Source organism: Enhydra lutris, unplaced genomic scaffold (assembly GCF_002288905.1).
Source record: "Enhydra lutris kenyoni isolate GAN:26980312 unplaced genomic scaffold, ASM228890v2 scaffoldscaffold21, whole genome shotgun sequence".
NCBI classification, from domain to species: Eukaryota; Metazoa; Chordata; class Mammalia; order Carnivora; family Mustelidae; genus Enhydra; species Enhydra lutris.
The window spans coordinates 25,181,073-25,207,220 of NW_019154105.1; the positions used below are offsets into that span (position 1 = coordinate 25,181,073).

The following is a 26,148-nucleotide window of genomic DNA, read 5'->3' on the forward strand; positions in this document are numbered from 1 at the left end:
AAGTCTACTTTCTCAACTTTGCAATATCTGACTTAGGCCCTCAGGTACTCAGGCCTTGCAATGCACAAATAACTTGCTTTCTTAGTTCTGCTTCTAAACTCATTCCTTTCCCTTAGGCCATTCCACTGTGGTTAAAGATGAGGGTCAAAATTCGGGGATATGATTGGCCTTGTTTGATGACCCCTTCCGATGATGCCCTCTGGACCACACAGCAGTGGCCAAAGTGTTAGGGTGACAAGGCATCATGGTTCAGTAAGGAGTACATGGAAGTTGTTTGAAATTTAAGTCACAAGGCAGGTGTGTATGTGTGTGAACTGTGTGCTTTGTATGAGAGCAGGATAAGGAGGAAAGAGAAGAATCTAGAATCTTCTGGTAGAAGATTTATTAAACTTCCCTCTTCGCTCTCTCCTACTGCCCCGTAAGTTGTTCCTTTTTTCTAGACTCAGCAACAAGGATGCTTGTATTCTCCATGTTCATTTAAACACTGACCTCTCTTCCTGACAGGATAAGATGCTGCCTGCCTGACGTTCGGACAACCACTCGCCCCTCCCCGCCCCCCCACAACCTGTTCAGACCCTCATTGAGGGTTTTTTCTTCTTTGGCTTCAAAGAACATTCATCCACTAATATCCTGTTGATGGCAGCTGTATACTTCAGGGAAAGGAGTTCCTGGAATTCAGAAATGCAAAAGTACAACCAAGCAGGGGGCCACAGTCTTTAGCACCCTGGCCCCAGGGGTGTTCAAGAGTGCCTAGGGCTCTTTGCTATTGTCGGTCAATCTTTCCCTGCCATCTGTGCCTTTTGTTTATAATGCTGTTGATTAAGATCTGCTTTATTTATCCTATCTGTCTCAAGTTCAGTAATAAGGGGAAATTAGCCCTAGGACTTCCACGATAGTCATTTGGGCTATAACTTTAATGGCCAGAACCCAAGCAGAGTCCTTCACGCTCTGTCTGCACTGCTGGCTGCTCTGTGTTTCTACTTGAAGCTTATGGACAGCATCTTTAGCTGCAGCAGGGGCCTTTGGGAACAGAGCCTGGACTCAAAGATCATATGCAAATATTGCACAACCCAGAGGACTAAATTAAGCCAGTTACCCCCTAGCAAAACTTGGCATGAGCCAATGAAAGAAATGAAAACAATGCTTTCCCATTGGTCTGGTGCATATGCGTGCATGCCCAGGGAACGCGGAACCCCCTCCCAAACCATGCAGTGGTGAGAAATAGCTTTTGCTGACATTTACGGGCTCTCGTCTCAGCCAGACATGTAGGAAGTGGGAAGTGGGTATTGCTCCTATCATCACCCCATGAGGAAACAGGCTTGGAGAGGTCAGGCAGCTTGCCCAAAGGTAACTTCACTGTAGATGAAGTCATAGATTCAGAACTTGCTTCCATGGTGTCCGACTCTGCTGCTTGGCAGGTTTACCATTATACTGTTCTGACAAGTAGCTGAGGTAAATGCAAGTCATCCAAGTTACTAGGGCCCCTGAAGCTTAAGTCACCAATTAGGGAATGTAGGGTTGTCTGCTTTCCTCCCCATTCTGCCCGATCCTAAACCTTCCTGCTTCCTCTAGAAGATAAGCTCCGGGAGGGCAAGGGCATGGGTTAATTTTTTTACTGTAGAATCCTCAGTGCCTAGACACATAGAAGTTCTTTATAAATGTCCACCATGAATGAATGAGTGAATGAATGAATGAGTGAATGAATGAATGAGTGAATGAATGAAGGGAACTGCGACATGGTATACTAATTTCTGATTTATAGGGATTTGCCTGGGGACCTGAGAGCAGCCACGGCTTCTCGTTTTCCTTACTCCTCCCAACAGAAAGCAGGATTTCCATGATTGAGGGAAACTCCTGGTATGGAGCCCATTTGTTCCCCATACAAATAAACACCTTCTATTTACTTCACAAACATTTACTGAGATCCTTCTGAGCCCCACGTTAGGCACTGAGGGTATAGAGGTGAGCGAGGCTTAGTCCTCGATCTCATAGAACACGCGGGGGCACTTGGGATGGCAGAGAAGCAGACCAGGAATTACCATTCGGTATGATGACGTGGTGATGGGCAGGTTCCAGGGCTCTGGGAAGGGCATGGAGGAGGGCACCCAGCCACCAGCAGGGTTGGGGAGACAAGATAATCCAAGGAAGTTTCCTGGAAATAGTGACCTGAGGACAGGTAGCTCTGAACAGGCGAATTATCCCATCCTGTGATAAATGTAAAAACTATATTTTTAAAACCACAGCTTCCCATCTTTGAGAAAGAATACATCTGTTCTATATTTTGACTGTTCCCACTAAACCACTTCCTGATGATTAAATGGCATCTCCATCTAATATCAGAAGGGAGTGAGGAGTGAGGATATCCTGAGAGTTAACGTGTTTCTATCCTCCTGCTCTTGAACAGGTTTGTGGTGCCTTTTTGTTAACAACAGTGGGGTGGTCACACCCTCACAATGGCCCCGTTGTCAGATCAGCTCTTGGATGTGAGTGTGATAACTGTATTCAGTGTGGCTGGACCCTAGCCCTGGATAGGGTGGAGTCCCCTGGGAGGGGGCATCTGGGGACTGACAGAGGAGGAGGAGGAAGAAGGGGTCCAGGGAGGTGACAGTGTAAGTCTGTCTTGTCCAGCAGTGGGTAAGGAACAAAGAGTGGGAGGCCTGCAGGGCCCAGCTTCCAGGGATTGGAGTGGATGCGAGACCAGGCCAAGCAGGTAGGGGTGGAGGTAGGAAGGACTGGAAAGCATGGGGTTTGAGCATCAAGGTCTCATCTCTTGCAAGGGCTAGGACAGTGGGCTGCTACATGCTATATGTGGACCGCGCCCTACCCAAAGGTGCCCGGCCTGCGGGTCGGGGGGGGGCTGACCCCCAGTTTTTTCCCTCCCCCCGGGGGGCCCGGGGGGGGGGGGGGGGGGGGGGGGGCTTTCTCTAATTTGCACAAAGATGCCTTACAGGCGAGCAGAGTCCTACAGGGCTATGTCAGTGTCATGCAGAACAAAAAGGGACTCCTTTCTAGAAAAGGAGGGGGAAGAAGGAAGAAGGCAAGAACCCAGACCCTGAGACCCAATTATAAAATCATTTTTGATGGGTTGGCTCACAGGTGAATCCCCAGTATCTAGAACAGGGCCAGGCAAATAGCTCAATACATATTTGTTGAATGAATGAGTGAGTGAAGAGCCAGATAAGAACTGAGGCTCAGGGACCCGGGGTGAGGGCACTCACAGATGGTGGCGAAGGAGCCCCATCTGCCGCGGGCAGAGAGCCAAGTAAGATTTACCCTCCAGTCTCTGTGTTCAGGGGAGCCAGACGCGGAGTGGGACTGGTTCCGTGGCTCTGCCCATCAGTCACAGGCCTGGAGTTTGGCTCTCATTATCCCAGAGATTTTCACTGCCTGGGATATTGGAGGAGAGTGTCATATTTTTCACAGTCCAGGCTCGGAGGTCAGAAATGACGCGTGACAAACAGAACTCTCGACGACGGGTCCTTACGCAGACCACATACCCTCACTCCGGGGCCGTGTCCTTATCCACGGAAAAGGAAACATAACGGGATATCGTGGCTGAGAACCGAGGCTCCATGTTTTAACTGCCTGCTTTTGAATCTCAACTCCACCACCGACGAGCTGCCTCTCTCCGCATCTCAGGCTCCTTGTTTGTAAAAAGGGACCCGTGAAAGCACGTCCCTCATGGGAGCCCTGTGAGCATTAAGTGAGTCCATACACACCAACTCCTCAGAACAGGGCCTCATCGGCCATCGCCTTCATCAGGATCATCCCCACGGCCTCAAAGGGCAGCCGTGGAGATCTGTGAGATAATAAGTAGGCTCGGCGCAGTGCCTGACACATGGCAACTCCCTCCCACTGGCTTCGTTCCTGCTGTAATTACCCAGTGTCCCTCCCCTGTGAATTCACCAGAAGATTCCATGTGACCTCCCTTGTCCTCATCCTAAACCCGCACCTCATCCAACCCCGCTGGCAAGGGAAAACGAGAACACTCGATCTTTCCTTCCTTGTCCTTGTTTCTTTCCAGGCAGCTGAGAAGCTCAGAGGGCAGGAGACCATGGATGGACCCTGTCATGGGGCAGAAGGCGATCTGGACTCAGACACTGCTCCACGTGTCTGCCTCCCGTGGGCTGAAGTCCAGGTTTTTTTTTGAGCCATAGACAGGTTCTGGCCTCAGAAATCCATTCCTGCCTTCTCACGAAGCATGGGTGGCATCTGCTTTATTTTTCTCTATTTTCGGGGGGGACACCTGTGGTTGAGAGAGGCGAAGTGAGGCCACAGGGCAGGGGGTACTCTCGTCCTGCTGTCTACCATAGCCCAGCACCTCTCCTAGGACTGCATGGGACAGGTACCCAGAAAGGGGTAGACAAATGCCCCTGCCCCTGGCCCGGTAGGGTCAGATTTAGAATTGCACCCTGTTCCCCTTGACCCCACCCTTTCCTTTCTTTACACTATACAACATCTTGGACTTTGGTGATCTGAGTTTTGGGGTCCTAGGGGGTGGGGAGGTGATGGGGGTTGCATCCTTATTGTGGTAAGAAACACAGAGCTTAAAATTCACGATCTCAGTCAGTTCTAAGTGTTCCGTTCAGCAGTGTTGAATGTACTCACGTTGTGGTGAAACAATGATCTGAACTTTTAAAGTTTAATGACATAAAACAATTTATGTCTATTGCCCAACAACTCATGAAAACATCTAGTTGTTGATGGTTTGGATCCAACCCCCCCTTGATGGGGTGACGTGGTTTGCTCTTCTAAAGTTTATTATCCAGCGTGCGAAACGGTCAGGTCTGTCTCGTGTTTAAAAACATCGAGAAAAAAAGCAGAAAGATTTGATTCTGTATTTTGGTTTCACAGACCCAGGACCATATGTTTACAAAATATAACATCTGATCCGTATTTCACTGCACAGTGGAAACTGAATAGAAACTCTAGTGGAATTTTTCCAAAGCCTTCTCATTAAGGAAAACACTCCTAGGTTCTTTTTTAATGAAAGAAAACAATGCCAGTGTACCTCAATAGTTTTATTTTCTATTTTCTTTTTAAGATTTATTTATTTAATTATTTGACAGACAGAGATCACAAGTAGGCAGAGAGGCAGGCAGAGAGAGAGGAGGAAGCAGGCTCCCTGCTGAGCAGAGAGCCCGATGCGATGCCGGGCTTGATCCCAGGACCCTGAGATCATGACCTGAGCTGAAGGCAGAGGCTTTAACCCACTGAGCCACCCAGGCGCCCCTATTTTCTATTTTCAATACTTCCTGGGTGGCATAAAGGATTACCCTTTTTCCAGTTTTTAGAAAAATTTCCTCTGATTACGAGAGAACAAGATGTGTGTCCCAGAAAACATGAACATTTAACAAATGTATGATTAAGAAAAGAAAAGTAACTGTAATCCAACCTCTAGTGACGGCCACTGTTGCATATTCTTCTAGACCTTCCTTGAAAATACTAACACACGAAGACGCACAATGTCTTTGTAATCTTATTTCATGTGTGACTCAGTACATGGTCTTTCGGACTTTCTATTTAATAGTATACAACATCTAGGGTGCCTGGGTGGCTCAGTGGGTTAAAGCCTCTGCCTTTGGCTCAGGTCATGATCTCAGGGTCCTGGGATCGAGCCCTGCATCGGGCTGTCTGCTCAGCAGGGAGCCTGCTTCCCTCCCCCTCTCTCTCTGCCTGCCTCTCTGCCTACTTGTGATCTCTGTCAAATAAATAAATAAAATCTAAAAAAAAAAATAGTATACAACATCTACTTTACAATAGAGATTATCTTGTTTGTATTCTTTTGCAGCTTGCCTTTTTCAATTTAAATGTCTTCGACATCTTTCCATGTCAGGACACACAGATCCTTTTAAACAGCTGAAGAGTATTTCGTGGTGTGAAACACCTCTCCGGTCCCCTACTGAAGGACACTGGCCATCTTTAGGTTTTTGCTTGTCCTAGCAACGCTGTAGTGAGCACGGACACAGCCCTTGACCATACATGTTGGTCCATAAATCGGGCAAGAGTCCTTGTACTTTCTTGCTTGAGCTTCGCCTTCCCTTACCATTATCCTTCCTCCCTGGAGAACCCCTCTGTGGCTCTGACATCTGTCACCCAGACTTTCTGAGCCTCCGAATTAGTACCTGTCCAAGGAGGATAAGAATTCTTGCCAACTTCTTCCCTCAGGGCTGTCATGAGGACTGAGATCATATTTGCTGAGCACTTTGCTCTCCCTCAATAATTGGCATTGCATAAATATAAAATGTTTTCAGTTCCAGCAGAGCTCCTGGATTCCTTTCAGGAAGAAGTGAGGGCCCATTTCAAATGAATGTGTCGGTATAAATACTGACAGTCTGTCCTTTGTATTCTAAATCACACTGCTGAGAGCAGAGAGCTCGGCTGGAGTTGGGTTCAGGTGCAGGTTACTTCCTGGGTCCTGGTGGCTGGGAGGCGGGGGAGGCAGGAGACCCAGTCCTGGGGGGCCACCTATGGGAATGGTGTCAGCCACCTGAGATTTTAGATGAGAATGGCACGTTTCCTCTGGCATGCTCAACTACTCAACACTCAAGAGTCTGCACAGAACCAGGAAAGACGCAGAGACAGTGTAGCAATGAGCAGGGTTCCTTCCCGCCTTGAGGAAGCTTACAATCTAGCATGTAACCCAGAGGGCAGTCAAGGCTTCATGTCCTTTGAGATGCAGAAGCCCGGTGTTCAAATTCCCAAATCCATGCTCCGCTGAAGCCCAAAGCCTCCCAGAATGTGTGCAAAGCACCTGCTGAGGATTTATGCTCTTGGTTTCCTCTCCCTGTGACTCCTGCTCCCACAGCAATGACCTCTGTCCGAATAGCGTGGACCAGCGAGGAATGTGAGCCCCTTCCTCTTGTTCCACAGAACCACCCCCACCCCTGCATCTCCCAAAGCATGCATGAGCTTCAATCAGTTCCCTGGACATTTCTGAGGGGTGTCTCAGGGGCAAAGACCCTTCTCCGGGACAGAAAAGCAAACAACTTCAAATGGTAACGACCAGCCATTCAATGGTGCTCAGCCTACGCCAGGCTCTGATCCACGCACTTGACTTTGTTAACTTACATAAACTTCCCAACAATCCTGGTGAAGCAGATACTGTCCTTGTCCCTAAATGTAGCCGACACCGTGGGACCCTCCCCGTGTCCTTTTGGCCTTCACCGTTTCAGCACCTGCCAGCCCCAGTCCCCACTGCCACCACATCTATGCGCTGAGCTTTCTCTGCCCATGCGTGGCAGGCCAGGCGTGCTGGGAAATTACTGTCCCCTGAGAGCAGCCCTTGGCCAACGACTGATGGGAGCCGGTGTAGAATCCCCCAGTCCCCTCATCCCTTGAGTGTCATAATGCAGAAGCACATGTTCCACATCTGTCCCCCAATTTCTCTGGGGGCCTACGCTCCAGCTGCCCACATACACTCTCGGGCCTCCCTCCCTTCCCCGTCTCCCTTTTTGCCTCCGCTATGCGCAATTCCGGGAATTACCTCCAAACCAACTACTTGCACTCCAATGGCTGTTTTAGGGTCTGCTTCTGGGGAAAATAAACTGAGAAGCTGAATCATGCATCCGCGGTCACACGACTGTCTGGATTCAAACCCAGAGAGCCTGGCTTGGAGTCTGTGATCTTTCCCACAACATCGCACGGCCTTCCAACCTCAAACAGAATGCAAGGCGTACCCATTTAAGTGGTGGAGCTAAGACACCGCAGCCTCTGCCCCATCCATGAAAAACAATGATTCAATAGTCTCCAGGAGCAAAAACACCTTTGGGGAGAGCTCAGGAGTCCACTTAAGGAACGTCAGCAACACAGGTGAGCACAGCATCTGGGAAGAACTGCACGAAAAGGGAAGGAAGGACTGCTTCCTCTTCCGGTGTCTTGCCAGCCCTCTAGCTGGCTCTGATCAGCATCGAGAACAAACATCCCTGCCTCAAAGAGCTCCCCTCGCTGGGAAGGGGGTGGCAGAGTGAGCGGCTACCTGCCCACCTTTCTGGGACACTGCGCAAGGACCCAGCTCAGTTTCACCCCACCCAGAAGCACCAGGCTGAGATGTATAGAGAGGCCAGGGCTCGTGAGTATCAGCCATGCAGTGGGAGCGACCAGAGTTCCCAGTGGCCTGCCCTGAAGAGGTCCCTAGCAGCTTTTGCCACTGAAGAATCCAGTGGCCAGCACAGCCACTGTGGACCCCTTGCAGATGCTACTACCGAGGTTTTCCCATTCCCATTCCCATTTCTCATGCTCTCAGACACCAGCCCCCTGAGTCTCGCCCCACCTCTTCTTCGTCCCCACCACCGGAGCCCCAGGTCCACACTGGCAGCTGGCCCTGGCCTCTGCGTCTATGTGAGTATGAGACACTAGCCCAGATCCTTGCAAGCCGGTCCCCCCACTGCTGTGTACACCTCCAGGGCTAGTCCCTCCAGTTGTGCTCCCGCACACTAACAGCCACGCACACAGCCATGATGAGAACCTGCAGCCACTGGGGCACACACTGATAGCAGGGACCCGACAGCCACTGCACTCCCCTAAAACTAAGCCCTTGTGGTCCCACACCCACATCCTGCTGGCCCATTTCTGTCACTGGCCTCTCCTGCCATGCATGTGCCCAGGTGAGATCCAGCACCATAGAAGGGCACATTGCATGGATGTCGCCAGGAATGCCGGGGCCCTTGTGGCTGCTGGGAGGCTCACAGGTGACCCCAGCCCTTGCTACCGGCCCTGGTATGTCTGACCCTTGTATGTCTAAAACCAGCCCCGGCCACCACATGCAGCTGGCTCCTGAAGCTGAGTGTGTAACACAACATCGGCGTCATCTACCACCACTCCCTGCCCTGGCCCCTACCCACTGAACCTGGAGGCATCCAGGTGGCTGACCCAAGAGTCTTTGCAGGCACTGAAGAACCCCTGCAGCACTCTCCAAGGACCACGCAGTTGTCCATGTTGTAGACTTACGGAACACCACTGAAAGATGCAATGTATGCATTATTGGAGTCCCCTGGGGAGGAAGGGAGGAGAAAGGGGCGGGAAGCTTATTTAAAGAAATGATGGCTGAGAACTGCCCCCAACTGGAGAGACACTTGGGTGTCCAAGTTTATGAAGCTCACAGGTCCCAAACAAATTCAACCTGAAGAGATCGGTCCAATACACACTATAGTAAAACTGCCAAAACTCAAAGACAGAAAATCCTGAAAGCAACAAGGCAAAAGAAGCTTGTCACTTAGTAGAGAGCCCCCAGAAGGCTATAGGTAGATTTCTCAGAAGAAGCCTTAGAGGCCAGCAGACTGGCGGGAGACATATTCTAGGTGTTGCAGGAAAAACTGCCAACCAAGAATATTTTATCTGGCAAATTTGTCCTTCAGACTCTTAACTCTGGGAAACCAACTGAGGGTTACTGGAGGGGAGGTGGGTGGGGGGATGGGGTAACTGGATGATGGACGTTAAGAATGGCAGTGCATGGAATGAGCGCACGATGTTGTATGCAACTGATGAATCCCTAAATTCTACCTCTGAAATGAATAGTACACTATATGTTAATTAAATTGAATTTAAATTAAAAATTAAAAAAAAAAAGAAATGGAGGAGGGACAAAGACTCTCACAGGCAAACAAAAACCAAGGGAGTTCATTACCACTAGACCTGCCTCCCAAGACATACTGTAAGGAGCTTTTCTAGCTGAAATGCAAGGACACTAATTAATAACAAGAAAACACATGATAATCTAAAATACACTGATAAAGGTAAATATATAGCCAAATTAGAATACCTTAATATTATAATATGGTGGTGTTAATTTACTCTATATAAAGGTTAAATAACAGAAGCACTAAAAATAGTTATAGCTACAATAAATTATTAATGGATAAACATTATAAAAATGTAGACAATGATACAATAGTAGTAGGGGTACTACTGCTTTCAACAATGGGTAGATCATTTAAACAGAAAATCAAAAGGACAGACCGGACTTGAACTATACTTTAGACCAAGTAGACCTAACAAACATGAACAGAGCATTCCCTCTAACAGCAGCAAGAATACATTTTCTTCTCAAGTACACAGAACCTTCTCCAGGATAGATCATATGTTTGTCAGGTCACAAACAAAACTTAGCAAATTTTAAAAGATTGAAATCATGTCAAATATCTTTTCTGACCATGTGGTATGAAACTAGCCATCAATTGTAGGAAGAGAACTGGTAAATTCACAAATATATGGAAATTAAACAACACACTTTTGAACAACCAATGAGTCAAAAAAGAAATCACAAGGGAAATTAAAAAAAGATATCTTGAAACAAATGAAAATGGAAACACATGTACCAAAAACCTACAGGATGCAGCAAAAGCAATTCTAAGAGGGAAGTTGATGATAATAAACATTTACATTTAAAAAAAAAAAAGCTAGAGAAACAAGCTAGGCCTAAGGTTATCAGAGGGAAGGAAACAGCAAAGATCAGAGTAAAAGTAAATGAAATAGAGAATAAAAAAATGTGGAAAAATGAAGGAAATTTTTCATTTTTTGGAAAGATAAAATTAACAAGACTTACCAAGGGAAAAAAAAGAATCAAATAAATAAAATCATAAATGAAAGAGACATTATAATTGATACCACAGAAATACAAGGAATTATAAGAGACTGCTATGAACAATTATACACCAACAAATTAAACAACCTTGAAGAAATTAATGAATTCCTAGAAACATACAACCTACCAAGACTAAATCATGAAGAAATAGAAAACCTGAAAAGACCAATAACAAATTTCCATACTACCCAAAGCCATGTATAGATTCAATGCAATCCCTGCCAAGCATTTTTTTTTCCCCAAAGAAATAGAAAAAACAGTTCTAAAATTCCTGTGGAACCAGAAAAGATGTTGACTAGGCAAAGCAATCTTGAGATAGAAGAACAAAGCTAGAGGCATCACACTTCCTGATTTCAAACTATATTACAAAGTTGTAGAAATTACAACATATCTTTGGAATAAAACAGACACATAGGTCAACAGAACAGAATAGAGAGCCCAGAAAGAAATCTACACATATATGGTCAACTAATCTTTAAGACAGGAGCCAAGAATACACAGTAGGGAAGGGATAGTCTCTCTCTCTCTTTTTTTTAAAGATTTTATTTATTTATTTGACAGAGAGAGAGAGATCACAAGTAGGCAGAGAGGCTGGCAGAGAGAGAGGGGAGGAAACAGGCTCCCTGTGGAGCGGAGAGCCCGATGTGGGGCTCGATCCCAGGACCCCGGGACCATGACCTGAGCTGAAGGCAGAGGCTTTAACCCACTGAGCCACCCAGGCGTCCGGGATAGTCTCTTCAATAAATGGTGCTGGGAAAACTGATTTCCACATGCGAAAGAATGAAACTGGACCCTTATCTTACACTACTCATAAAAATTAACTCCAAATAGATTAAAGGCTTGAACATAAGACCCGAAAGCATAAAACTCCTAGAGGAAAACATAAGGAAAAACTCCTTGATCTTGGTCTTGGCAAGGATTTTTTAGATAGCACACCAAAAGCATTAGAAACAAAAGTAAAAATTAATATCCAGCTAAAAAGTTTCTACAAAGCAAAAGAAATAATCAACAAAATGCAAATACGACCTGTGGAATGGAAGAGAATATTCATAAATCATTTATCTGATAAAGGGTTAATACCCAAAATATATAAGGAACTCCCACAGCTCAATAGCCAAAAATAATATCCTGATTTCAAACTGGGCAAAGGACCGGAATAGAATTTTTTTCAAACAAGTCATACAATGGTCAACAAGTACATGAAATGATGTTTCATATCACTAATAATCAGGGAAATGCAAATCAAAACCACAATGAGATGTCACTCCAAATCTGTTTAGGAGGCTATTATCAAAAAGACAAGAGATAGCATATGTTGGCAGGGGTATGGAGAAAAGGGAACCCTCGTGCACTGTTGGCGGAAATGCAAACTGGTCCAGCCACTGCGGAAAACAGTATGGAGTTTCTGCAAAAACTTAGCAATGGCAGTCCCATCTCTAAGTATATGTCCAAAGGAAATGAAATCCCTATCTCCCAAAGACACCTGCACTCCCATGTTCATTGCATGAACTCCTATATTCACAATAACCAAAATATGGAAAAAGCCTAAGCGTCTATCGACGGATGATCGGATAAAGACGATGTGGCATGTAGGTACAATGGAAGATTTTTTCAGCCATTAAAAAAAAAAAAAATCCCACCTTTTGTGGCAACATGGATGGCCTTTGAGGGCATTAAGCTAAGTGAAATAAGTCAGAGAGAGAAAAATACGGTATGATCTCACCTACATGTGGAATCTCAGAAAGCCAAATTCATGGAAACAGAGAGTAGAATGGTGGTTGCCAGGGGTTGATGGGTGGGTGAAAGGTGAAGTTGTTAATAAAAGGTAAAAGGGTACAAACTTCTGATTATAGGAGACAAGTTCTGGGGATACAATGCAGAGCATGGTGACTACAGTTAACAGTACTGTATTGTACACCTGAAAGTTGCTACGAGAGTAGAATTTTAAATGTTCTCACCATAACAATAACAACAAATGGTAATTTGTGAGGCAAAGGATGCATAACTAATCTTATTGTAGTAAACATTTGCAATATCTATGTGTGTATTAAATCATCACATTGTACATTTTAAGCTTACACAATTTTATATGTCACTTATATCTCCATGAAGCTGGAAAAAAAAAAATAAAGGCATTCTTCAGTATAGAGGAGTTTCCCAGGCCCTTGATCCCTCTCCAATAAATATTATAATGGTTACCATTTACTGCTCTGCCTTCCGCTAGGTGTACATAGCCTCACTGAAAAATCACAACAAACCTATGAGAGAGAGACATTTAAAAAAAAAAAAAACTTTATTTATTTATTTGAGAGAAAGAAAGAGAACATGAGTTGGGGGGAGGGTCAGAGGGAGAAGCAGACCCCCATTGAGCAGGGAGCCCCACACAGGGCTCAATCCCAGGACCTGGAATCATGACCTGAGCCAAAGGCAGATGACGCCTAAGTAACTGAGCCACCCAGGTGCCCCAAGAGAGGCCCTTTTATTAGTATCTGTTTTCTAGGTGATCTGAGACTAGGAGAATTTAAGAATTACCTGCCCAAGACCACTTGAAAATGGAACCAGGGTTTGCACACGAGTCTTTCTAAATCCACTACTCAGCCCTACACCATCTACCTTAGTGTGGGAAGTGCTGACATGGAGGGAAATGGAGTGTTAGATGCATTCATGGCCAATGTATTAGTTTTTTATTGCTGCTGTGGCAAATTCCACAAATTTAGAGGCTTACACAATGCAAATGTATTATTTCATATTTCTTATGTTAGAAGTCCAACATAGGCCTCAGTACACCAAAATCATGACATTATTTCCTTTCTGGGGGCTCTGGGGGGGGGGATCTGTTTCTTTGTCCTTTCCTGGCTTTAGAAGCTTCCCACATTGCATCTTCAAAACCAGCCATGTCACGTGTCTTTGGCCTTCTCTTGTCACATCTCTGTCTCTGAATGACACCATATTGGAAAGGTTTTCCACTTTTAAGGCCCATATGATTTGACTGGGCCCACCTAGACAATCCAGCTTGCTCCCTCTCTCTCAGAGTCTGTAACCTTAATCACATCCGCAAAATCCTTTTCGCCATGTAAGTTCACATTTTCACAGGTTCTAGGGATCTGGGACGCCACTGTGCTGTCCCTACCACAGTTAAGCCCTATCATTTCAGAGAGGGCTTTCATGAAGGGTGGGCTGAGTTTTACAAAGATGAAAAAAATGTAGAAGAGTAGACTGTCCATTGTAGAATAACAAAGACTTTCTTGACTCAAGAGCCAGATGGAGCCACTCATAGGCTGAACCAACTGTGGACACAAAGACGCCCAAGGAAGAAGATACTGAGAAGACCAGATGAAGAACAAGTCTAGACCAAGACATCAGTCTAAGAAAGAGGGACTTGTATGGGAATGCTTAGCCTCTTGCCCGAAGGGAAGTTGAGTGAACCCTCCTTGTATCAGTATGGTGTTTTTGCCTGCAATAACAAAATGTCCAGCCAACAGTAGGCTAAATTACAAAGATGCTTAATTATCTCACATTTCAAGAAGTATAGAAGTAGAGGTTTCACAGCTATCTGGTTGTTCAACAAGATTATCAAGGACTCGAGGCTCTTTCCATCTCTGGCTCTGCCATCCTCAGTGTGCTAGGCTACACTTCTCTCATGGTGAGAAGATGGCTGCTTAAGTACGAAGTATCACATCTTCATATCACATCAGCCTAGGCAGGCAGGAAGGAAGTTTGGTTATGGGAAAGGAACTTCTCTTCATGGATCTCTTTCTTATTAGGGAGGAAGGCTTTCCCAGAACTCCTCATAGATCTTCTTTTCCATCTCATGTCTGGTCAGAGGCCCACAATTAGGTCAAACCCTGGTAAAAAAGGAAGGAGATTGCCACAACTGGTTTAGATCAGTGCTGACCCTCTTGTGGGGCATATGCATTGCCCCCTGAACAAAACTGGAGTTCCTTTAGTGCAATCCCTTGTCACTTTCTTTTCTTTCTTCCTCTCACTGGGGTTTTCTCCCTAACATCCTGTATTACTTTGGGGAAGTTACTTAACCTCTCTGAACCTCGATATTTTCATCGTAATATCTGGCTTCCAAGATTGTTTTAGGGATGAAGAGATATAATAAATATAAAAGTACCTAGCCTAGTCCCTTGGCACATTTGGAATGTGGAATAGATATGGTTAAATAGTAATGATAACAGGGGTTTGTATCTGCTGGTGACCAGGCATTATATGCTCACACTAAGACCACAATGGGAATGTTGTATGGGGCTTTGTAGTCTGCACAGTGAGCTGACACTCAGCCAACAGATACTTACTGTGTGAGTTCCCTTTGTCCATGATGTCAGCTAAAATCTCTAGGCCTGTTAAGAAGAATCTGCTTATACCAGCATTTTCGAGCATTTTGGTAAGGGAGATATAATTGCGGTTGCCTTTATTGAAAACAGGTCATCAAGCCTGGAGGGTGGCAGCAGGACGGAGTCAGATCTGACAAGTGTCAGCGCGGAATGAAGGGAGAGCAGCTTTCTAATTATCTGGGGTGGGTATAGGTCACTGAGCCTTTCTCAGCAACAATGGGGACCTTGACCTTGAAGCGGGTGTGAGTCAAATTTGCCATCTCAGACCGTGTTCCAGAGGGGTCTTGCACGTGCCTCTCACCTCACCCACGTGACCAGCTGCGTGCCTGAGGCCAGATGGCTGATATCCTCTTTCCTATTTCACCCTCCGACCTTACTGCTGGGAGGAGATTGGGTGGCCACAGCTAACTTCGGGGAGGAGAAGAGGAAGAAAGCAGGAGGGTGTCCGCTAGTCCATACTTACCACCGATACTCCAGTTCTTACGGACACACCTCCATGCTCTGCCCCTTTCTAATCTCAAGACAACAAAATAACACACTTGGTCATTTGGTCTAAGTAACTTTTTTAAAGGCTGTCGGCTGCTTCCCTCAGCATCTCCTCCAGTGAGGTCAGCAGAAACAGAGCCACATCGACTAGGTAGAGTCTTACCACCCAAAGTGAGGTCCTGGCCCAGGGGCATCAGCGGCCCTTGGGAGCTTGTTGGAAATGCAGTATCTCAGGTCCCTCTCCACCCACTGAACCCATGCTGCGATATGACAAGATCGCCCAGTAACTGGTATGTGCTTGAAGTCTGAGAAGTTCTGGTCTCCCTGCGCGGCTGCCTGCTCACCTCTTCACCGACGGCAGTAGACCATCGTAGGACTTGGCGGTTGAGTGTGGTTCCGCTGGTAAGACAGATTTTTCTAATGTTCTCTCATGGCCCCTCCTCGATCGACAGGGGTTAGACTCCTATTGTCCATAAAGGGACACGGATACTATTTGAGTGTTACCAATAATATATACACAGTTCATCACAAACTTAAGATCACTCACTATATGCTCTTTTGGAATCTGCTAGCTTTGCTTAGCAAGAAAACCCAACTATCCACGAGAGTGCGCGTCCTTCTGTTGTGTCAGTTCTGATCCCTGCCTGGCAATTCACCTGTAGGAATGTTCTGTGGTGGATTTAATCAGTTCTCAACCATTGCCCATCAGGGTTGTTTTCATTTTTTTTTTTTTAAAGATTTTATTTATTTATTTGACAGAGGGAGATCACAAGTAGGCAGAGCGGCAGGCAGAGAGACAGAGGGAAGCAGGCTCCCTGCAGAGCAGAGAGCCCGATGCGGGGCTCGATCCCAGAACCCTGAGATCATGACCTGAGCCGAAGGCAGAGGCTTAACCCACTGAGCCACCCAGGCGCCCCTGTTTTCATTTTTATGAAGAACAATGTTATAGTGTTACAATGATATCACTGACACTAAATCTTTGCTACCAGCTCAGAAACAGACCTCTGCGTATATGGGAACTTTGTATGTGACAACGGGGCCCAGTCAGGTTTCTTAGGTAGATGGCACTGAGAAAATGGGAAAAAATATACTAGAACCTCTTTATGACTACGCTCAAAGATAAACTCCAGGTGATAATGTGGTGGCCTAAATGTGACATGTAAAATCACACAATAAGATAAAGTGTAACAGGACATCTTGTACTTGAGATTGTAGATGGACTTTGCGTGCAAGACTGGAAAGAGTATAAACCATGAGATAAAAAATGGACATATATATATTTTAAAGATTTTATTTATTTATTTATTTGTCAGAGAGGGAGAGCGAGAGAGCGCACAAACAGGCAGAGTGGCAGGCAGAGGCAGAGAGAGAAGCAGGCTCCCTGCCAAGCAAGGAGCCCGATGTGGGACTTGATCCCAGGACCCTAGGATCATGACCTGAGCTGAGGGCAGCGGCTTAACTGACTGAGCCACGCAGGGGTCCCTATTCATTCATTTTAGAGACAGAAACCATGCAAGTGGGGAGAGGCAGAGGGAGAAGGAGAGAGAGAGAGAAGCAGACTCCCCACTGAGCACAGAGCCAAACTTGGGGCTCCCTATCACAATCCTGAGATCATGACCTGAGCTGAAGCCAAGAGTCAGATGCTTAACTGACTGTGCCACCCAGGCACCTCCCCAAAAGTGATATATTTGATAATACTATTTCAAGGATTTCTGTTTAACAAAATTTCTGTTCAACATGAACAAGGCACAAATCAACAAGGAGATGATATTGGCAACACTTAAAACTCACAGATGACCAATATTAGATTCTAGAATATTCCAGAAACTCCTGCCAATTAAAAAAAAAAATCAACAACAGCACTGGGAAAATAGGTAAAAAGTAGCAACAAGGAGTTAACAAAAAGGAAAACCCAAAGGGCTAAGAGGCATGTAAAGAAATGCTCAAACTCATGAGTCATCAGGGAAACACAACCTGGAACAGAGACAAGGTATCCTTCATAGGCATTAGACTGGAAAAAATTAGAAGGTGAGGAGTGTCAAGTGTTGGGAGAGATGTAAGGATGAGACCCTGCATTATTGCGGGTGGGGGCGGGGACGGGTCCAGCTTTCCCTGAGAGTCTTCTGGCAAGATCAAGTCAAATGAAACGTGCAGATACTCTCCAGCCCAGCAATTTCACCCCTGGAGACATATCACAAGGACCTACTTACCCATGTCCATAAAGGAACACATGTGAGGTTTTCAGGACAGCATTATATGTGAGGACGAGAAGTTGGAGGTAACTGGGGGTGCATCCCTGGAGAATGGAAAGGCAAAATTTGTTGCAGGTGGAGTTCAGGCAGCATTTAGAAGAAACAGACTTTGTTGCACATAGCTACTGGCTGGAGCTTAACAGGGTGTTGGGTAAAGAAGCAAGAGAGAGAAGAGGTTACGTACACAGTATGGTGAAGTAGATGAAAATATATACGCAAACAAGGTGATAGGCATTTTGTAAGAGCACCAAAAACAAAACAAAACAAAACAAAAACAAAAACCGACAACAAAACAAAAGCTGCACTTGAGATACAGTAGCCTGTTGGCTTATGTCAAAGGAAAGGGAATGGCAGAAAGGAGAGGGAAGAGAAGAAAGAAAAACCCGGGGAGAAGCCTCAAAGGACCACTTGTGCATGAAGGCGTATGAATTACTTGGGCCTTTGCACCTGAAGGGGAAAAGCTTAATCCATATTCATAATTACATTTATAGAACAGGTTCCTAGAAGTAAGATGATTTCACTTCATCCTTAACTTATGAGAAAGATGGAAAACAACAGGGTTCTCCTGGGACTGGAGAAGGTCCGTGAGCAGAGGACCTCAGCTAGCACTCTGAGGCTGGAGCTCGGGGAGGTTTCCCTGGTCCCTCAGGGCAGTGGGAGCTCACCCTTCTGGAGTGAATTTCAGCCGCCTGTTCCCCGGCTGGGCCAAGAGATAGAGGGGCCCACTCTGCAGCCGCTTTGAGATGTTGCTGCTGATAAAACTCCAAGAGATCATGTGTGCACAGATTATCTCACGCCAGCATTAGATTAGCCCTGCACGCTAGCATCACAGGACCTTAAACTCAGAGTTGGATGGAGTCTTGGGGTTGACCTCCCGCCCATTGTGGGAGCCCCTTTGATAGCCTTCTGCCTGCTTCAGCAGAGGCGAGAGCTTAGCAGCATGTGCAGCAATCCCTACCCTCTTCCATTCCCCAACCCTGCAGACCCCCGATCCCTCCACCCCTCTCGTGTATGCCTGGGATTCTGGGCCGTTCACCATCCCAAAGGATTCCTTCCAGGGTAGGTCAGTCTCCCTCTGATCTCCACTGCTGTGAAGGCAGCCTGTCTGGGATCCTACTGTCCTGAGGACCATACGTCATTGAAGAGCCAGACTCAGCTCATAGCCATGGACTGGAGATAATGTGAGCGGGGTTGGTTGGCATGGAGACTTTCTCTACTCACAGTGCTCTAGGTCAGGGACAGGGTCCTGCTGCTCAGGTCGAATGTGGCCAAAAGCTGAGGATGACGTTAGACTCTGAAGGTTGCAATTAAAAAAAGAAGGAAGAAGAGGAGGAGAAAACAAATAATATGCAACAGATACTGTTTATGGGCTACAAAGCCTAAAATATTTCCTCTCTGGCCCTTTCCAGAAAAGTTGGGGAGCACTTCCCTGGACCCTTTGCAGTGTTGACATTGCTGGGAAGCTTCCCAGAAATGCAGGGTCTCTGGTACACCCCAGAGCTCCTGCCTCAGAACGTGCATTTTGACAGGAGCACCTGGTGATCTGCGAACACACAGAGAAGTCTGGGAAGCCTCAGCCTAGGCCTGGCTGTTTCCTGGGTTTGGTTGTCAAGCTGGAGGATGAGGGTTCGAATCCTCATTCCGCCAATTCCTTGCGGAGGGATGGGGAAGTCATACCATCATTATCAAGCCGTGCTTCCTCATTCCTGAAATGGGGAAGTCCTGCTTTCTGTCTACAGGTGTTTCGTCCGGTGGGCATTAAAGAAGCCTAGAGTTAGGGCTCCAGCAATGCTAGATTTATTTCTGCGGTCATTGTTTCTAACAAAAGCCGTCGGTTCTCTCTGCCTCAAAACAGGAGAATCTATTTTGCATAGGTTACCCAGAACTTTTGCCCCGATGGACTTGGGTGTTTCCTCAGAACCCCGGCTATGCAAATACTCTGAGTCAACAGGTGAGAAGGGCAAGGGCAAGTCTGTGCTTAGCCCCACCTAGCAGGCTGTTTCTCTTCTACACGAGGAGAGGGAAATAATTGCTTTTTGATTGTGGACAAATTGGTTTGTGTGGGCCAGAGTCAGAGGCTCTAGGTCCCCTGAGAAGCAACAGGGCTTGGATCAAACTAAAACAAGATTAAGAGAAAAAAACCAACCCAGCATCGGGGAAGGTGCTCGATGTAGGTTGCCTTCCCCATGACTTCTTCCCCATGACTTTGCCCCCTGTTGGCCTTACTTAGGTCATAAAAGGGTTGCATCGCTTTCTGATTTGCATTTAGTGTCTGCTTTTCCCACACAGGGTTCAAGTTCAAACAGCCTGGCTGGGTGCCAGGTACGGGCAGGTGGGAGCAGGGGAGGGCGAGGCAAAAGTGGACAGCTATTTAAATGCTGAGGGGCTCAGAGAAGCTCTGTGCGTCCAAGATAGGGCTTTGTTTTCAGTTTAGCTTTGCCAACTATTGTTTCCAATGAAGAGTTAAGACAAAGGCAGAACAGGAGTCCCCGTGAAGGACAAGGGTTTATTTTATACAACAGCATGAAGTTTACTTCCTGTTTGACTTTTTGAGGGCTGCATGTTGGGATTAATGAACTCCGTCCAAATATTTTCAAGGATACAGTCTCTAGAAAGGGCATTTGTCCCCAAGCACTGTTTACTTTAATAATACACACGCAATTCACACCACGTTACGTCAGTGCAGAGCAATTCCCTGTTGTGTTCGGTGGACTTCCCAAGTGTGAACTGGATGAGTTTTAACTCACGACCATTTTCCCCATGATGGAAATTTCACATAAATCTTATAGGAGATATACCCTTAGATAGACAGAGAGATAGACAGACAGACAGACAGAGAGCAAAGCTAGCACAATGTTGGGTATATAGCCACTTGGTTTTAAGCTCTTTGGGCAAATTGGAAGGGGAGCTGGCATGGCGGAGATTTCCCTGTGAATTTCTAGCCTGGGCTCTTCCACTAACAAGTGGTATGATGTTCTATAATCCGTCTCTTCTCCATGGGCCCCAGCTCCCTCATCTGTAAGTGTGGGTATCATGGGCGATGCACTGATTTTGAGACTGGAAAGGAGATGCACATAATAATTACATTGGGGCAACAGACTTAAGTTGGAGCATCCCAGGTAAAGGGAGATGTATGATCACCTGACCACTGAGTCCTCATCCAGCTCCCAGGGCCTTTGCTTCTCTATCCTATACATCTATGGCCTGACTCTTCTTCCCTTTCTCAGCATCAGGCAGAGTTCTGGGAGTAACCCGAGAGACAGAAGCAATCAGGGGCAGCCTCAGAGAGTGCAGTCATTAGGGGACAGCAGCCATCAGAAACAGTTCGAGGGACAGAAGCCATCAGGAGATAGCACCATATTTAATTACTGGAGCATACAGATGGAAGAAATGCACAAGGCCACCCGCAAATGACAGATGGCAGGGGTTCCTCCTGGTTCCTGTTCAGAATCATATGAGAATCACAAGTTTCATGGTGAAAACATCAATGAACCAAGCCGCAATTACCCAGGAAGCACACGCCCACAAAGAACTCAGCCCAGGAGATGGTACTGGTGGTGAGAGATTAAGCAAACAAGCCCCAATCACGGGTCCTCTGTGGAGGAAATGGTCAATGGGGGAGTAGGTCACAAGGCAGAAGGAAGGTTTCATTTCCCAGGCAGGTTGTCAGATGGAGTATTGTGCTGAACTGGGAGAATCCTAGTTGAATTTCTACAGAGGAAGCAAGTACCAAGGGGAACTCTCTGACCATGTCCTGAGAACATGGAGCAGCACAAAATTTGTAAGGACTCCTGAGCCCACTGATCTTAGCTCAAGCCTGGTTGAGGCCAACGACCTGATAGCTTCATTAAGTTTCTCTCCCTTTGCTTAGCCACCCAGTGCTTGCTGCTGTGATATCCTACATAGTTTTTCTGTTCCTTGCCCTAAAACATCCTTTCCTCCCTTCCACTCCAAGCCTCATGGATAGTGATGTTTATAGCAGAGTGACCCAGTGAGAAGGCCGGTGATGTGATAACTTATAGATGTATATATAGAAGGTGCTCGTTTACCTTTGATTTTTATTCTGATTTTTATTTGATTTTTATTTTGCCTCTTAGATGGCAAATAATTGTTGCTAAGTGTCAAATATTGGTTAGGAGTAGAACCTAGTTTTGCCCTCTGATCTGTGCTTCCCCATTTGCTGGGTGTGTGGCATTGGGCAAGTCCATCCTCTCTGGATCTTGGTTTTCTCATCTGTCAAATGGGTGTAGACTGCTATGTGCCGTGCTTTAGTCCCCAAGTGTCCTCAAGTGTCCCCATCGCTCCGCAACCTCACACCCTGTCCCCACCCCATACAGAGGAGAGTCTTGCAACTCCTTTGAGACTATGTTTTCACGAAAACTTCATTATAACTCTTCATTATAACTCTGCCCCCTTACATCTCCTTCCTGGAGTTGCTCTCCTCCTCTGCCTCTCGTTGTGGAACTCCTCGGTCTCCTTAAATTTTTCGTAAAACTGCTCACTTTGTGCGTATGTTCATAAGTCAGACTCCACCAACTTTTGGGAAGCAAGGACTTCCCATCACAACATGGCAAACAACTTGAAGTTCAATATCGGACTTCTGCTTCTGCGAACCACCTTGCCATCCCGCCAACTTGGGCATCTGCCTCTGCTATAATCATGCCTCCCGCCCTCTCCCTCTTCTCAGCTCCCAGCAGCGCAGGAACATTTTTCAGGAATCATTCCGCAGAGCAGTTCAGCCCCAGACACCCCCATCTCCATATTCAGCTCTGGCTTCTGCCACCTTCTTGAAAGCCTCATTAATATGCTCGCCTAAACAGCGTGTCACGCTCTTTTGGGTGGGGGTGGGGAGCTCCAGTTAAAAAAAAAAAATTCTCTTCTTTTACATAAGGATGAAGCAACACCGGTTTAGAAATTGAGGAAGGCCCCGCGTCCTGAGACCAGCGAAAGGCTACTGTCCAATGGCAAACAGAGAGGGGTCCGGTGCAGGGAGGGGAAAGGCAAGACATAGAGGTGTAGGAGGTCCCTGCACTGTGCCCCTGTGAGGCAGACTTCCGGCTCCCTCCAAGACTAAACTCTTTCCTTCCATCCTCTAATAAACTCTCCTAACAGCAAACGAGTTGGGGAGGAGGTTCCTCCCTTCTCCACGCATCACAGTCCCAAACCGAACATTTTCAGAGTCCAGCCCATGTGGCCTGCTCTCCAGGGAAAGAAGAGGGGCTCTTGGGGTGCTCTGCGCAGGGCACATTGCATTTTTCCCTGCTCTCCCATCAACCAATGACATCACAACAAACAAGATCCTGCTTGGGAAAGCTCTTCACAAGCTGGAAAATGGCCATGAAGAATGGAAGAATTTGAGTAATCATTACCGCTCAGATGGGATGGATCCTGGCTTGATGCTAGACCGCAGGAAGGGCCCAGGGAGCCGCTGGTCCTCTATCAGGTGTGAGGGGAAGAAGTGAAGGCTGTTATCACGGCTGTCCTATAACTAATCCAAACGAGAATACTCAGAACAATGAGGGACAGTATATTGGCGCAACAGCTAGAGGTCTTATATAAATGCTAACAGGGCAAGAATGGGATTTCGGTGGCCAAGGCGGGAAAGTCGAAGCGGCAGCTCATTTCCTTGGACAGCAGCATGGGCTCACTCTAATTTGCAGGTGTGCAAACTCTGGATGCCGACACCTGGAGAGCAGAAGGGAAGCAGGTGCCTTCTAATGGGTGTCTTGGATTAAAGCAGAAATCTACGTGACTGCTCCAGTTTCAGAAACCTCGCTGTCTGCTTTGTGCCCTCCTGTTTGCTTCATTCACTCCTCATTCCCGCACTGTTAGCTGGAGAGTTTTTATTTCGGGAATGACAAGGGACGTCTCCGTCAAATGGACTATGTTCAGGGATTGGTAGTTACAAGAACGGGCTTCAGAGCCAGGCAGATGAGGTTTGAGTCCTTAGCTGCGTTACCTTGAGTAAATATATTTAGCTTCTCTGAGCCTCAGTTTCCTTGTCTGTAAAATGGGGCCGCTGAGTGTGCCCAGGGTTTCTTTAGGGATCGACTGAAATACATATGTAGCTATTCAGCTCGGGGCCTCGGCAGGGAGAATGCGCCCAAAAAGCGGTAGCTGTTATTAACAGTCATTGGTTACTCATTCACATGCTCACACTAAATAGTGAACTTGAACCAAGGTTGACTTAGCAGGGAATGCAGGCTCTCCTGGGTTGCACCGTCATATGTTTTACTGTCTTCCCCTAGAAAACAAAGCATCCTTTGAAAAAGGAATTGCTCTCGTTTCCCATGGGAAGTAATTTCTACAACCCACGAGTAAATGCAGTCTAATGACTAGAATGTGACAGTAGCTATCAAGAATGAAATGTTCCATAAACAGTACTGCCTCTGAAAATTACTCAGTCTCAGCGCTCTGAGTCTCCCCTCTTGCCCACTTATTCTTTGCTGCTGCTTCTCATCCTCCCACCCACCCACCCCTGCTCCCCCTTCTCACCGTTTGGGGGATCCCTAGACCCAAACCATTTCCACCTTCCAATCCCTAGAGACGGTGGGGCTGTCCTGAGCTCCAGCCTAAAGCTCCAAGACCCAGACGTCACTCTGCTTCTTCGGAGTGGCAGGTGGGAGGGGGCGGGGGGTCTTGCTACTGCAGAAGGCGGTTTGCTAAGAGGCAGACTAGTGGAGTGTGCCTCATGCATTTTCAGGGAAACATCCTTTAATCTCAGAACATCTGCAACATTCTGCTACATATTTTCCCCGGGGTTTTACTCGAAGCTGACAAAAGATATCGGACGCCCCCTCCCAGATTCGGTGACATATCTCAGTATTATTGAACAAACATCAGTTAGGATCCTGTCTCAGAGCGGTGTCAGTCTGAATAGGAAATATGCCAGCGCTCTTATCATCGCTGACAGACTCAGTAACTCACCGGCTGATAGTGTCAGGAACACAGCTCCCTGCGTGGGGCTCCTCTCCCACTTCTTTGAAAGCATTGTTCTCGGGCAGGCAAAATAATTAAGGTGCGTTCTGACTGCATGTTTACTTTTTCAGAGTAAGCAAGAATTCCATGATCAATGCGGTGCACCTCGCAGACACGCAATAAATGTCAATGAATTCAATACTTTTTTGAAACACACCCCAGCCTTGTTTTTTTCACCGCTTAAACTTCCTTTTGCCCCTCCATAATGGGAACTTCAACTCCAAAGGAACGGAGAAAGGAGGAAGCAGGCTCCCTGCTGAGCAGAGAGCCTGATGCGGGGCTCGATCCCAGGACCCTGGGATCATGACCTGAGCGGAAGGCAGAGGCTTTAACTCACTGAGCCACCCAGGCGCCCCGTCTCCTCTTTTTTATCGAGTGTTTCTTCCCGTACTGCAGTCAGTGACCGCCCAAATGATTGGTGATCCATCACAACATGGAGATGTTTGGTCATGGCGGGAATTCTTCCTTACATCCATTCTCAGTGCTCTTTGGGTGCCCCCTCTGTTCGCACTTAGCAAAGCTATAAATACCATTTGGTTTCAAGACATAGCTGACCTGGCATTTGAGGTATCGGGGAGGAAGCCTCCTTCATTCCCTAGTGTCAGCAAAAGAATTGCTGACACGCTCTTCAACCTTTTGCTGCCCGCTCTTTTCCCCATCCAGGGGATGTCTGTGAGTCTCTTTCCTGACCACCTTGCTGGTTAGTCTTCTGCATATGTCCCTTCTCTACTCGCTGGACTGCTTTGAATGTCGTTGGTTCAATAAAAGAATTGAAACACACCAGTGGTCATCAAACATAGAAAGGAACTGGCCTTACTACTTTGGATTTGGCTTGTCCTTGGCTTTCCTTGCAGCAATGCAGTCCTCGTACATAATCAGTGGCTGCCTCTTCTCCATTCTCTTTCCTTTATTCATTCTCAGCACCAAGGAAACAAAGACCTGTGGCAAAGCCTACCTTTTCCAGCTGTGCCTCTTCTTGGCAGTTTTCTTAAGCAACAGACTTTTCCACAAGACGGGCTACCAGCAGTCTGCCTTGAGTAGCTCAGCCCGTGCAGAGAAATTCCCTTCATCTCATCGGTCTCTTGCCAAGCTGAAGTCTACTCTGGGCCACTGAGCTGCCTTCCATCCAGAGGGAATGGGTGAGATCGGAAGGAGGCTGTAGGAGCTCTTTCCCTTGTCCCCTCCTCTGCCTGGGAAGGCAGGATCTGCTCTCTCAAGAGCCCTCTGTGTATTCTCTTCTCTCTGAGGAATTGGGATTGTTGTCTCTGGTGTGCTTAAGGCAGAATCATCCTGACACCAGTGTGTTTTAACACCGATGAGTCTGAATGGACCACAGGTTTTTCTGTAGCTCTTTTCTAGCACTTTCCAGCCCCCGTGCCTGGATCGATTGGAACATTATTTTTGTCCCTATGCCATTGGCCAGCCCTCCCAGCTCCCCGTCCTCTCTTCCACTACCTTTGGATAAAGAGATTTTATAATGTAGCTGTTGTATTTTGTGGACCTGTTTTTT

At 46.8% G+C, this 26,148-nt stretch overlaps 1 pseudogene; it reads left to right on the forward strand.

Moving 5' to 3' along the window:
• Positions 1–8,642: 8,642 nt before the first annotated feature.
• On the forward strand, positions 8,643–25,752 carry LOC111148846 (annotated as a pseudogene).
• The last annotated feature ends 396 nt before the right edge of the window (positions 25,753–26,148 follow it).